We start from the raw sequence: 5,731 nt of genomic DNA, 5'->3' as shown, positions 1-5,731 counted from the left end.
ATGTAATTATTACTTTGAGATGATCATCATCGTGCATCTCTAGGATGCGGTTGTGCGCTCCCATGCCTTGGCTAGAGTTGTGCCAAGAGGATTGTGCAGGGTTTGATAGATAAAGCAGCTCTCTATAGCATTTCATAATGCTAATGTCATTGTATTGTTCTTAGTTGTTTGTTCAGAAAGTATTTTGGAAAGCTCTACAATGTGAATCTTTCTCAAGATGATGGATTGCATCTATTCTCGATGAGGGAGGCTTTGGATTCTTACTATGCTTGCATAAGAAAGGGACTTCTACGATATCATTCAGTAGCTAGTGCTTGCTAGATTCCACATGTCTCATCACTTAGTGTGGGGTAGAGAATAGATGCAATAATATCAAACGTTTGGGTTGTTTACAATTGATAATATATAGAAGTTCAAATTTGGATAAGCTTGGTTACATGTGGTGAAGACAACTATGAACAACTCTTATGATCAAGAACATGCCAAAAAATACAATGCTAAAATGGTATGAGAATCATCATGGAAAGTATGGTTTTTTAACTTCCCATGGATTTTAAGAATAAGTGTAATGTGGTCATCAACATGACTTTGACAGAGCACATTATATAATCTATGAGTTGTTTAAAGGAAAGAGGTGGGAGAATTTCAACAATGAGAAGGTGGCATCATTAGCATATGCACGGATTCAAGTCAAAGTAGCTCTTGTGGCTCATTTTCAGAATTCAATCTTAGAATCTTAAGCATAGACGTGTCACCATTCAATTTCAATTCCAATCAAATACACTCAGGTTCTCAGCATCTCTGGCATGAACCTTTGACTGTTTGTTGGTGCTTCAAGACAAGTTTTTAGAGCCACCATCTTCAAAGAAATTTTGTGTTTGGGCCAATACATTCTATTTTATTATCCCTTCTTTATGGCAATAAAGAATGGCTTCACCCCTCAATCAAATGGTCCACTGGCACAAGTTCTTCAAGAGGAAATGGTAGTGTTGTTGAGCCTTGGTGCTTGATGTCATGTCAATCCAAAAGCGGTCAATTTACAATTCCTTTCCTCACAATCCTGTGGATTCTCACACCTCCACAAATAGGGGTACAATTGGGGGAGGCTTTCCCATGTCTCTGTCATCATCATTAATTTACCGTGGAATTGGGCTACTCAAGTCTGGTTCATACACAAACAACACAAAATCCTCATTCATTTATGTTTTATCCTGGCAAGCCAGTTATGGAAGTAGGAAGTGCAGATTTTCCTAACAGTCTGGTAAGCATGTCGTCACCACTTGCAAAGGCTCTTTTGCGAATTGATGGAGTCCCCCCTCATGCTTTTTTCGATTCAAATTTTGTGACAGTTACTAAGGTTGAAGATTTCTCTTGGGACCTTCTTAAGCTAGAGATCTTTGCAACTATCATGGATTTTTATATGTCAAAGCAACCACTGTTTTATCATGCAAAAGCATTGGCTCCATTTGATACTGCAATTAAAGAGGATGATGACGAAACGGTGGCATAATCATGGACAGTGATGGCAGCTGTTGATTTATGGAAAGATGGCGGCATTTTAAGCGTTTAAGCTTAAATCTTAAGCTTTAAAAGCATAGCCTTAACATTTTTTAAAGCCAAACGTTCAAAAAGCCTTATGCTTTTTCTTTTGGAAAAGTAAAAGCACAAACATGTGAGAAAATCTATAAAAGGGAGGCACTAGGAGCCTTACCTCTCCATCAAATTCTATGAGAGTGGCACTTGAGTTTGAGCTTTGAGCTCCTCACCCTCTTCGAAGTTCTCACCATTAAATTCTATGAGAGTGGCTCTTGAGTTCTAGCTTTAAGCTCCTCACCCTCCTCGAAGTTCTCTCCATCTATCACATTCCACCTTCTTCTCTTCTCTCTTAGATTGAGATTATGACCTTGTCTTCTCATTGGCCAATGATCCTTTGCTTGCCTTGAAGAGACATAGTGAATTTCTCTACAATGGCCTCATCATCTTTGCTACCCGTTTCTTGTTAATAGCAGAAGTTGAGAGTGAATCCATAAGGAAGAGGAGGAAATCATTGCGGTGAGCGGCTTCATATCAATAAACAATTTGTCATCACAAGTTCCATCTCGAGCTCTTCATATGTCTTTTGATCATATCCTTTAACTCCCCTTGACCAAGAGCCTTTTGAACATGTATCTTGAATCAATGTTGAACATGTATCTTGAATCAATGAGTATGCTTTCTCATTCCTCTTGTATCTAAACTTCTTCTTCTGGGTAATTATATTGAGTTGAGTACTATTCATCATTCTTTGCTCCCATGTCACAAAGCGTCCCTGCGGCGACGAGTGACTTTCAGGAACTCTCATGCGTTTTTTGTGCATCTGGTGAACTCGACGTGAAAGCGTTTCTTCTTATTATCGAGAAGATGGGAGATCCACCTTCTTCATCGACTGCTTCTTCCTTTTCGAGTGATGAGATGAATAATTTATTACAAACTCTTTCTTTAGCCATTATGATGCAGAATGAGCATATGCAGTTATCCATGTAGCAGTAGCGGTAGTTGCATTAACAATAGTTGGATCAACAACGACTATTGCATCAAGAACAGGAGCATATGGTTGGTGCAACCAAGGCGATCAAGGCTGTGGTTAGTGAGCAAAGATTATTTGATGGCTGGAATGTTTCAACCTACATTAAAGCCTTTGAAAGCCAGATGCACTTCTTCACAGTTCCAGCAATTGAAGCAACTATTTCTTATTGCTTGTCACACCTACTTTGCAGGTTAGAGTGATAGATTTGTTTGTGTAGGACTCTAACTAGGTTTCTTTCAAGAAATTGCTAAAAGATAAATATTTCTTGGAGGATTATGGTATTGCTACACGAAAGACATTTAGAGAGTGGGTTTATCAGCCCAATAAATGACTTGTTTCTTTTGAATTGCTGTGGGAGTTTGAAGAGTGATATAACCAGTTGGATGCACTAGAGCAAAGAGCTTTAAACTCAGAGAAAGTGGATTTTTAAATATAGGAGACTGATATCCTACACTTCAAGATTAGTTGGGAGAGCTGCTAGAGGACCGTACATAGCCTATGGGATTGAAGATGGACTGGTAGGATGCTATCGATGAAGTTTCTACACTGAAAAAGAGACAGAGATGGAAGCCTCGCTTGCAGAACGGAATGCAGTCACCATCAACGATGTCTTCTCCTACCACGAACTCTCCTACTTCTCTTGTTGCACCATCCACTACTTCTCCTATTTCTCATCCTATGTCTATGCCTATGCCTATTCCTTTTGTGATTGTCAGACCATCTGCAAAACCGATTGTCGAAGATATGGTGAAGGAGATTTCAAATAACTTAAAAGACCTACAAATCAATATGACTAGAATAGAGCAGCAACCACTTGGTCTAGCTCCAGTTTCAGCGCCAACTTCTTCTACTTCTGCAAATTCTTTTAAGAATGATCATGTCCATCGTCGCATGTGGTGTGATAGTCCATATCATGAGTAGAATGCCAAGATTTTGAAGAGGCGAGAACGTTGAAGTTGGTAGTCTAGAAAGATAAGATGATATGTTTTGGAGATACAGAGCAGTTGATCAAATCAAATTTCAGTAAGGGTGGTATGAAGAAATTGTTGGAGGAGTCTCTTTTTCGCTCTTTTTATGTGATGTGAGAGGTGGCAAGAGAAGCAGCTGCCTATGGCCTTCAATTAGAGCAATTGCTAAAGGACAAATCTTCTTTATGGTCCTATGCGTTGCATGTGGAGAAAAAGGCAAAAGCTTCAACATCCAAACTTTTAGCCATAGGTGGTGCGATCAGGAAAGGGACTGGATGGAATGATCAAGTTGATGTTTTTTCTATCTATGTTTATATGGTGAAATCTCAAGGATTGGAAGTGCTTGTTGAGGAAAAGCGGAAAAGAGAGAATGATCAACCTGAATGTTTGAAGAGGGTGACTAGGAGGAGTGAACCAGTTTCTTAGCTTTCTTTGTTAGGACCATAACAGAGTATGGCGATGTTCAAAAGCCAAAAGTATAAGAAGATTAGAAAGCCCTGAAGACAAAGGATTCGAATCCGAAAAAGAAACCTAGATTCAACCTGCTTTTTGACATTGAGACGACTACGGACTTGAAAAAGGTACTTGAGGATTGGATTCTTAACTACAAAATTGAATTCACTCTTGGAGAAGCCTTAGGAATCGCCAAAAGAGAATTTCATGATGTTATCATCGATATCATTAAAAGAAAATGGCAAATGATTGAAGAGTCGACACATGATATGATCCATTGTGAGGCTTTAGCAGTTGTTGAGGCTATTATCTATGACTTGCAGATTGAGGAGATTCATTCTGATGAGGAGATTACTGAGGAGTCTATAGATGGAGCTTTATGTATGTAGTCCAAGAAGACTCTTCACTCTTTACTTCAACCCATACAGTATGTGGAGAGTGATGAAGCGCCTAGATTGGTACCTCATAACCATTTTTCTCGTAGTCACTAGGCTCGTGTGACTACAGAGATTGTAGTCAAGCTTGGTGAGAAATAGACCCCTTGTGTTCCTCTTTTGGGTCATGGATCTGAGATTAATGTCATAGTGTGTGGATTATATGATACTAGGAGGTGGCAAGTTGATGTGGATCATGGATGGCGCATGCGTGCAGCCAACAATATTGCAGGAGATTTGTATGCTGCTTGTCCAAACTTCAATATTTCTATTGGAGATGTGGATGAGACATATCATTTCTTTGTGTAGAACTCTTGTACCTATCCTATTATTTTGGGGGAGCCATTTATTGTTGAGTCTCTGATGTAGACTAAGGTTCTAGATGATGGGTCTGTCTTTACGGTACAATACAAAGATAGAGAAAACAATCTTTTGGCAAAACATATTTTGCGAAGTTATTTACAATGCTTTTCCCCTTTTTCCTATGTGGAAGATAAACCTCTGTTCACCAAAAATTCCCTTATTTCTATGCAGAAGAAAACAAATCCTCCAAGATTTCCGTCCCTTCACTAGTACCAGGGACTCCAGGATCTCATCTTGATTCATGTCAGTGTTAGGCAGTTCCTAGGAGCGATCGAGAGATTTATGGCTAGAGCCCCCTTGGCACTCCTGTCTCCTCCTGTCTAACGGATTTCTCACCAAGTGACCTCTCACCGTTGGGGCCGGTCCAAAGCTCCTCGTGGCAGTACAAAACAATTCCCCTTGGAGTAGGGTCCCGCCTCTAGTTATGGGGGAGGCATAGCACGATATTTCCTCTTATTATCCTGATTATATATTTACAATCAAATCTAACTATTCCAAGCACAATCAATATTCACTGTGCAACCATCAATGTATGCACAAATAAAAAAAGAAACAATAGCAAGTGTTTTTAGCATAAGAAGTAGCCCCACCCAAATGTTTCTGTTTTAAGGTCCAACCTTATTCTTAGGGTTTCACTTCCTTCTTGCAACTCTTTTTCGGGATCCGCTGTTTATTTTTTGAATCTGAAGGCTATTTTATCCATATGAAAAATTTGGTATTTCAACCCTAAAAGATAACATGGGAATTTATACCTATGACATGAAATTCATGCACTGTCCTGCCCTAACTCACACTTAGCAAGATTTCAAATGCTTTTGCAAGTCTGTTTAGACTTTAGAATTTGTATTGAAAAGTTCTTATCAATGTCCAACAAGTCCTACAGACTCCCAATATTTATTTAATTTCTTGATACTGATAGTTTCATGGTTGTCAAGACGCTCTCGCTA

Source organism: Lygodium microphyllum, chromosome 2 (genome assembly GCF_053477565.2).
Source record: "Lygodium microphyllum isolate KBCC chromosome 2, Lygodium_microphyllum_v1.1.10, whole genome shotgun sequence".
In the NCBI taxonomy this organism is placed as follows: Eukaryota; Viridiplantae; Streptophyta; class Polypodiopsida; order Schizaeales; family Lygodiaceae; genus Lygodium; species Lygodium microphyllum.
Note: the sequence above shows the minus strand (reverse complement) of the source record.